The sequence below is a fragment of the Lactuca serriola genome, chromosome 7, assembly GCF_051521515.1.
Source record: "Lactuca serriola cultivar US96UC23 chromosome 7, Lser_US96UC23_V15, whole genome shotgun sequence".
NCBI classification, from domain to species: domain Eukaryota; kingdom Viridiplantae; phylum Streptophyta; class Magnoliopsida; order Asterales; family Asteraceae; genus Lactuca; species Lactuca serriola.
Window position 1 is genome coordinate 56,827,449 of NC_136414.1, and position 10,208 is coordinate 56,837,656.

Here is a 10,208-nt window from a genome sequence, read left to right on the forward strand (position 1 = left end):
GTCTGCAGCCTGCATGATCTGCATCTATGAATGTGTGTATACTAAAGTCGTTACTTGCAGGGTAACAGAGACCCAAGGCCTTACTCCCTTTGAGATATCTGAAGATCTGTCTGACTGCAGCAAAGTGAGATACTTTAGGATCGGTCTGGTATCTTTTTCTAAAGCGTTTTTTGATAATTTTCGTTTCTTCTAAAAAATATGTTAAAAATCATATATTTTTTAAGCTATTAAATTTTTTGATCTTGTGGTCCAAATTTGGTTCTTGTCAAGATTTTTTGAGTTTTCAAAACATCTAGAGCTTATATATATATATATATATATATATATATATATATATATATATATATATATATATATATATATATATATATATATATATATATATATATATATATATATCAACCGCCTTAAAAAAAAAAAAAAAAAGATAGAGCTATATGTTATATAAATTAGGGGAAGTAAAAGAGAAGAGAAGAGACACACCTTTTCCTTTATCTCACTTGCTTCAGGTAAAGTTGGAGGGAATTCTGGTGTTTTTGATGGTTAAAGCATCTCTCTCTCTCTCTCTCTCTCTCTCTCTCTCTCTCTCTCTCTCTCTCTCTCTGTATATTTATCCTTGGAATATTTCCACTTTTGAAGAATATATCTCATCCGGGTATCCTTCCAATCTCGTTTTCATTTGTTTTTCACCTAAAAACGTATTTGAACGTGTTCTAGTGTCTGTACTTCTTCGTCTTCTTCTTCATCATCATCCGTCCAGAACCATCAGATCTCAATATAGTATTAGTAGTAGTAAAAGAAGACGAAGCAGAAACTAACGAGGATTGAGTTCTAGCATTTTCTTTTCTTACGTGTGGTGATCAAAATCAGGATTTCATGCCGCAGTTCTTGATCGATTAACCAATAAACAGAGCCCCGTTTTGTAGTAAGAGAAATGAATATCAGCAGCTCTGATCTCATTGATGCAAAGCTGGAAGAGCATCAATTTTGTGGATCCAAACAGTGTCCCGGTTGTGGCCATAAACTTGAAGGAAAACCGGTACGTTGTAGGGGTATAATTTTGTTTAATTTAATGTACATATATATAGATACAATCGTCTCATAATATTCTTAGCTTCAACTATAAGATTTTGACAAATAAGAATCAAACATGAGAATAGAATTATGCTTGCTACTGAATTTTCCTTCTATATTTAAATCTCTTGTTTCAAGAAAAGATACACATAAACAAATCCCATAATAAAAAGATTGTCTTTCTCTAGTGATTTATTAATTCCTAAGCTTTTCTTTTGTTGAAATTCATATGATATATATATTAATAATTTCTTGTTACTTTTTTCATTTGCAGGATTGGGTAGGTTTACCAGCAGGAGTCAAATTTGATCCAACTGATCAAGAGCTGATAGAACATCTTGAAGCAAAAGTCGAAGCTAAAAACTCAAATAAATCTCACCCTTTGATAGATGAGTTCATCCCAACTATCGAAGGAGAAGATGGAATTTGTTATACTCATCCTGAAAAACTCCCTGGTGAGTTTTGATTTACAACGGAAATTAAGTGGTGGTTTCAAGTTTCACCACCCTGGAAAGCCGAAAAGGATAAGAATAAAGAACACCCACAAGCACAAGAAAACACATGATCACATAAATATCTTTTCTTGTGTTTTCAATAGTTCAACAGTTAGGTTTTACTATAAGACACCCAAGAAAATTAGGGTTTTCTTGTTTGTTTTGACTTTTTTGAATTTTGCACTTGTCACACCTAAGATGACCTAATTTTTATAGGGTTTTTGTTTGTTATGACTTTCATATTTTTTTTTTCTTGTTTGATCTTTTAGGAGTTACAAGAGATGGATTGAGTAGACTTCTTTCATCGGCCTTCTAAAGCCTACACCACGGGTACACGAAAAAGGCGAAAAATCCAAATGGAATGTGACATACAAGGCGGTGAAACACGGTGGCACAAAACAGGCAAGACCCGACCCGTTATGGTAAACCAAAAGCAAAAGGGATGCAAGAAAATCTTGGTGCTCTATACCAACTTTGGGAAAAACCGAAAACCCGAAAAGACAAATTGGGTAATGCATCAATATCATCTTGGACAACTCGAGGAGGAGAGAGAAGGTGAGCTCGTTGTATCGAAGATATTTTTCCAGACTCAACCAAGGCAATGTAATTGGTCCGAAAGAGCTATGAATAACAACATTCACATTGAAGGTGTAAATAATATATACGAAAAGAATAATGTTAGTAGGAGGGAGAGTGGGAGCGGAAGTGGGAGTTGTTCTTCTTCAAAAGAAATTAATGTCGCTGGTAATGCTACTACTGTTACTGCTACTCCTACTGTTGAAACTTATAGTAACATGAGAGATGAGTTTGTTGGTGCGGTTATGTCGAATTACAATCCAATGGATCAAATGCAACATTTCAAAGGTGTTGAGCAACTTAGCTTCATCCCCTATAGAAAAAGCTTTGGTGAGGTATGTTTCTTGATCAAATCCAACAACCATCTTTACTATTCGATTAATGGGACTCACAATATCACAAAAGGATGAATCCCAAATAAAATAACACATCAAAAAGCAAGAACTCAGAACTTGCTCTTTTTTAAGATCCTGAATTTGAATCTACCTAGTGAATAGTCGGCAAAAATATTGAGCTTCCGTGTGTTATGTTTTGAGGTTTTATTAATAAAAATAGAAACATTTACAACTTTAACTCTGGGTTGTTTTCTTGTTGCTAAAGGGTTAATTGGTTGATTGTATTTTACATCAACTTTTTGGCTTATGGGAATGAATTGAGTGCTAAAAATGTGGATATTGGTTGAGTGCAAGGTTAAGAGATGAACTCAAACGGTTTAAGTGTTGCTTTTCTTATTGAAATTGCTTGCATTATCAGCAATATATATATATATATATATATATATATATATATATATATATATATATATATATATATATATATATTCGTTATTCTAATTCATGCATGCTTGTACGTTATATTTCACAAGTAATAATGCATGGAGTACAAGTAATAATGCATGCAGTGACTAACAGGGTACAAGTGAAATGTGCAGGTGGGAACGACGACAGGGGAGGGTTCATTGACGTGCGATGCACCTAACCTGCAAAGGCAACACCAGCAGCAGCAGATGAGCCTTGAGAATCATCAGCAGCATTATCCACATCAGCACCACGTGGCAGAAACAGCCTACCATGTCAGCAGGCCATCTCATGCCATGTCAGCAATCATCTCTCCTTCTCCCCTACGTCACACCTCCATTATTCTTGATGATGACTCCTTTCATGTGTCTAGGATCATGGAAAATTTTCCGGTAAGTTATTATATTAAATATATGTATTTTTACGTAATTGTAGCACATAATTTGGAAAAGCAGATATTTAATATATATGGACAAAAATTTCAAAGTAGGACAAATTAAATCAAATTGTATGTATCCTAGTAGCTGAGACTTTTTTTTGACAATCTAAACATAACTTTTTGTTTTGTTATCGCATAATTAATTACAAAAAAAAAATAATGATTAAGTAAATAAAAAGAGAGAGAAGAAGAAGAAGTTGTAAACTATATCAAGTTGAAGGAAAAAAGTTAAGTCGTGATTTTTCATTTTATACGATTTTTCTAATATTAAAGCATTTACCACAAACTTTATTTATTTATTTATTTTTATGTTTAGGTAAGAATATACTCTTAAATTGTATCAATTCTAGGATCATTGTCATATTATTTAAAACATCATTTTCTATAAATTAAACTATAGTTATTTAAATTTTTATTTCGATACGAAAATATTTAAACTTGTTTGTCTATTATTACAACATTTTTTAGTATATATTCTGGAATAACAAATATGTTTTAATAAAATTTCTGCCAGTACAAAAAAACTGTTTTAAAATTGAAGACACGTACCATTTTAACAAAAGTTTTTCACACAATAACTTTAACACAAAAATCAACCATCGAAATCCCATTTTAAACATCATAAATGTAATGTAAACAATACAAGTGTAATCAGTATTTCTTTAAAACCTCCAAATATTTGAAAATCGTTCTAATTATTTTCTCTATAATAATAAATAAACATAAAGGGGTATTGGTCTTGTCACCTAAGTTGAGAACAAGTAATCATTTTGCACTTTCCAAGTTGTTGTTTCGATGAAGACAATACATGATCACATGGATAATTATGTTTTATTGCTGTAAACAAAATAGAGTACTTAAATATGTTGTAGCCTTAAGCATGCATGCATGGGTGGGATTCTTGTTATAAATTATTTAAATAAATAAATTATATGTTACTTACTTTATTATATTAATTATAACATTACCTATTTTGTCGCATTAAATTATAATATATCTAGGAAAATTTCTACACTTTTATTGTAGTACAAATCAACTGAATATATATATATATATATATATATATATATATATATATATATATATATATATATATATATATATATATATATATGTCTGCATATTTTATTAATTTAATTTGTTGTTCTATAAAATTAAACAGCAGCAACAACATCATAAGATAGGAGGAAGATCAGCATCAGGATTGGAGGAACTCATAATGGGGTGCACTCCATCATCATCAGCTGATGTTAAAGAAGTGAGTTTTGTCACCTTTTTGCTCTCTCTAATATATATATATATATATATATATATATATATATATATATATATATATATATATATATATATATATATATATATATATATATATATATATATATAACACTAGCTAGAAAAGAGATAAAGAGTAATTAATCTTGGATTTAAAGAAGGAATATGAATATTAAAATAAAGAAAGAAAAGTTAATGTATATCTCTTTATCTCTTTTGATGGTTCTCACTGAGAAGTAACACAATGTTGAAAAGAAAAAGAGAAAAAGAAGTATCTAATATTTCACTCTCCAACTAAATTACATTTGTAGGAGTTATTTTTATATATTCCCGTAATTCATTTAGATACATTTGCACAATTCGTAATACTTTCACTTGTTTGTCATTCATTTTTAAGCATTTTGTAGTTTAAACCTCTTATTATACATATTTACCAAGTATAACGTCACTCTAGTTAATAATCTAATACATATAAGTTATAACATGATTAATTCTAGTTATTAATTTATTACAAAAAATTAACACATCTGAAAAACTGATATATAAAAAAATAATTATGGCGTATTCTATATATTAATGTATAGAATGTAATATTATTTTTCTAAACGTTAAAAATCTTGTCAAAAGCATCGTATATCGAGTGACAATTATAACTACGTACATTTAAATTAAAGAATTATAAACAAAATCTGTATGTCGTCGTGTGATAGAGGCTTTTATTTGCATCTGAGTATACCTTTTGCGGTGTTAGACAATCGAAATTCAAACCATTAACAATTTTGGATTTTATGTAACAAAATCATATGAAATGCTTGATTTATACCTTTAGGGTGGAAAATAATAGGATAAAAAGTGAGCCAAAAGATGAGCCACAAATTGTGGAACCTGCTTCTCTTTTCTTTCTTACTGAACAGCTAGCAGGAGAAAAAGATTAAAGAAAAACTACATCTGCCCTCTAGAGAGAAATATTAGGTTTCTTTTTTAACACTATGTATTAAGAATATCATAATAAAATATTGGATAAATCGCACTTAAAATACGCATATTTACAGTTAGCTTTTTTTGTTTTTAAGATATCTTACTTTTAAAACAACATTTAAGGAACAAGTTTATAGAACTATAAATATCTTCTGATCTTCATTTTATTTATTTGATTACAAACTTGTTAAAATGCAAGACTAAAAGTAAGTTTTAAAGAAAAGAGAGGATGGTGACCCTAAGTCTTTAGCAAGTGTATGGTATCCTAAGAAATTTATACACAAGACCCAACGTGATTGAAGAGAAAAAGTTATCATAAATTCAGGTATAACTACCATATCTCCTCTTCCCTCATAAAATGAAAAGCAAAAAGAAAATCTTGGGAAACTTACGCTAGTATGTGATTAAGGCTTATCATTTAAAATAAATATATTTCTGCCATTTAAAAACAATTATCTTTAAAAATAAATAAATTTATTTGAATTATATGAACTAAATACTTTATCAAAATTCCTGGGATTCGAAGAACACAAAATATGAATCCATTGTTTAAAAATTATGCTTACGACGTGGATTTTAATATAGATTAAAAGTATAAATTAGTGTTTGGCATGTTACAGATACTTGATAAACTAACTTATTTTTCGAATTTTTTTAAGTTGTCATGTTTGGTAAAACTATTTTTTCACGAACTTTTTTAAAAATATTCCTAATATATCCTTAATTAATTATAGAAAACTCAAATTATCTTAAATATCTTTTTATGTAATTTTATATATTTCAATCAGTTTATTAGCTAGTTTTATATTTATAAGCTCGCAACTAACTTTTCAACTATCAGCTAACAACTAACGTTTCAGCTAGTACATAAAATATAACCTAAAATTTCTTTTTAACTAGATTAAAATTATAATCCTAACAGAGAAAAAGGGAAAATAGTGTAAATGTGTTAGAAAAATAGTGTCATTGCGAATAAATTCGGAATATATATATATATATATATATATATATATATATATATATATATATATATATATATATATATTCAAAACAACTTAAATAAATATATACACCACACAACACCTTTCGTAGTGTATATGTAGTGTATATGTGTGTGTATTTATATGTATATGTATGTATAGTTTATAGAGTTATTGAGCGATAAAGAATATGATGGATTAAATAAAATATTTACTTATGAGAAAGTAGGGAATTGGTGTTATGCAAAGATAGGTATGTTGTCAAAGAATTTGGAAAGTAGCTAAGAAAATTGTTTGCATATTTTGAATCTACATGAGATATGTGATACTGTTTGCAACAACATTGTATTCAACTTTAAATGTGGATTAAGAAACTCACACACATTATTGGTTTTTGATAAAAGGGGAATATAGAACATTGTCTAAGAAAAATTAGTTTTTTCTAGGACACATGTGCTCCCACCACTATGAGATATTTTCAAACGTATGTGATCATCAATAGTACATTGAAAATTATTGCAAATTGTTCACATCATTAATGACATGATGGTAAGCTCTAGAAGCAACAAGCCATTTTTCTGTGGATGGTTTGTTGTGAAATGTCATGTTAGCACTAGCTTGAGAGCTAGTAATCTCTATGTTTTGGTTTTGTTTTGAGAAATCTTACGAGTTTGCAACACTCATCGGTTAGATTCCCTTTAATTTCACAAAAATTTCAAACAAATCAATTTGAGGGATGATTTAAGTTGGATGAGGAAGGATTCTAATTTAAATGATAATTGATAGGATTTTGATTGGCTGTTTGAGTGTGTCATTAGAGAGACCAAAGTGTTGATTTTCATGTTGTGAGATCGATGTTGGTTAGACTAATGAGTTATATAGTTTTTCGTTGTAATAGGATTTGATGGGATGATGTTCTATGATCTCTTAACCCGACGTTCAAGGTCTTCTAACTTATCAAATAGTTCAATAAATGTGACCATGGTGTCATGGACCCAAACAACAGGAACGTAGGACTCAATTTCATCACCAACACCTTTGAGTATGTCCATTATTAGGTCTTCTTCTATATCATAATATCCAATCATAACAAGTGCATCACTAGTAGCCCTAATATCTTGTATGTATTCTACAACAGAACGAGTACGTTAACAATTGTCATGGAGTTTCTTATTATAAGAACATGATGCAAGAGTGAGATTTGTTAGTCAAAAGAATAGAGATACGACTCTAAGCTTTGTAATGTTAGTATATACACATTAGTGTGACACGGTTTTATAAGTAGTTATATATGTTAGAGTCATCCTTCTCTCTACAAGGGCTCTTTTAGAGAGTTAATATAGGGACTCCACATATATTTATATGGTATAAGAGTCAGAGTCCAGCACCCCCGTGGCTTAGCACATCCCTATCTATCCTCATCGAGCCTTCAAATCTGAGAAGAGTGTTAGTATATCTCATATTGATGTGACACAGTTTTATAATTGACTATATATGTTGGAGTCCCTCTTCTCTCTATAAGGACTCTTTTAGAGAGCTAATATGGGGACTCTATATATATAATTACACGTAAGATGAGAAGACGACAAATATATGAGACTGAATTTCTAATGCACTCTTTTCGATGACTTTATTGTTGTATTTTACTATTTCTTTGATCATTTTTGTAGGTTTAGGTATGTCATCAATATGGCCAAGAAATTTGTATTTTATTAAGGCCAAATTAATTAGGATTGCCAGACAGAAAAATTGAATTTTGTAAGTTTGGTGGGATATTGGTAGAAGTCTTAAGAAGATAATTTAGTTTATGAGGTACAAGATGTCATGAATTAGAGAGCGTTTAAGCGGAAGAGGACTCAAATGTAATATGGAGTTATTGGGCAAACACTATTATATGTGATTAAGGTTACATGGGATTAAATACAAATTGACAAAAGAGAAAGCAGGAAAAATACAATAGATAACAAGGACATAATCCTTCCTTGATACTAAGAGGGGTTGGGTGATGTATTGTGAACAATGAATAATGATTATTGCAGAGGCGATGCATGATTCCATAATAGGGATGAAACATGAAATTTCAGTAGTTGCATGATAATAGAAAAAAAAAATTAAAAAAAAAAAATCAATTGTTAATGATAATAGAAAAAAAAAATCAAAACTGAAATTTCACTTGTAGCCATGGGTTATATTTTCTTTAAATAGTATAACCCTTGAGAAAAAAATTGTGCAATTCAATACAACCCTTAATATATTTTTTTTCTAGGTCCTTCTCTAAGAAAATATGCCCCTGTCCCGAGGTTATATACAAGAGAAATTAAATTATCTCCTACCTTTTATGCCTACAATTATTCCTATCCATTAAAATTATGACAAATCACCATTCAATTTAATTGTAATTGATATATTCCTAATACAGCCTTAATGAGTTAGTTAAAAAAATATGAAATTATGACACTTATCATAATTTTATTGGGTAGGAACATTATAAGTAGGAAGCAATTTAATTTCTCTATATACAATTATAACGAACTTTCATCTTTAAATAAACCATGTTAATATTTATCGGTTACTAAATACTACTTTTATAGTCATCTTTTTCATGAATCCATATAAATCTTGTAAATAATGTGTAATTTTTAATCTAACCGTACGGTTTATAACTTTATTGCACCAAACGTTTTCTACTTGGGCACCATTGCATCCCATGCAGGCATGCATGATATAACCTTACATTTTTAGAGACTAACCCTAAAAATATAATATATTTTATTTTCTTGTTTCCATTGCAGGAATGTTCCATCACAAACCCACAGGAGACAGACTGGTTGAAGTACTCCACCTACTGGCCAGACCCTGATCACCATGTCTAGAACCCAACAAAATATATATATATATATATATATATATATATATATATATATATATATATATATATATATATATATATATATATATATAAACACAATCTAGTTAAGACTTTGATCAAGAAAGCTATTCAAGAGTAGGAGCAAGGAGACACAATGCAGTACACACCATACAGTTCTTTAAGTGAATATCGACTTTTTGAAACAATTGTATTTAGTTTTCCGTTATAAATTAATTATATCTCTTGATAAAATATCAAAAACAAAGACGTACTGCACAAGAAAGGGAGCGAAAAAGAGCATATATATATATATATATATATATATATATATATATATATATATATATATATATATATATATATATATATATATATATATATATATATATATGTGTGTGTGTGTGTGTGTGTGTGTTTTTGAGAGAGAGAGAGAGAGAGAGAGAGAGAGATTTTGATGAGAGTCATACTCTATGTGTGTGAATATAAACCTTGACTGAACAGAGAACTATAAAGCAATTCAATGTTGGGAAAGAGAAAAGAAGAAGCCAAAAATGGAAAGGGAAAAAAGAAAAAGAAAAACCCAAGGGAAAGGCTGCTGTCTACTAACATCATTATGATTACAGATATCGTCTTTAAGCATATTGTTTCTTTATATTTAAGTTAGTGTAAACTCCATGTTTAGTCCCCAAGGTTTGATAAACGTAATACCTAGTCCACAATATTGATTTC

The 10,208-nt window shown here is 29.5% G+C and overlaps 1 pseudogene across 1 annotated transcript; it reads left to right on the forward strand.

Moving 5' to 3' along the window:
- The first annotated feature begins 636 nt into the window (after window positions 1–636).
- LOC145061656 (NAC domain-containing protein 75-like) lies at window positions 637–9,772 on the forward strand (annotated as a pseudogene). The gene is made up of 6 exons (XR_013687271.1): window positions 637–1,039; window positions 1,349–1,529; window positions 1,838–2,479; window positions 3,076–3,333; window positions 4,543–4,638; window positions 9,403–9,772. The product of XR_013687271.1 is annotated as an NAC domain-containing protein 75-like (transcript).
- The last annotated feature ends 436 nt before the right edge of the window (window positions 9,773–10,208 follow it).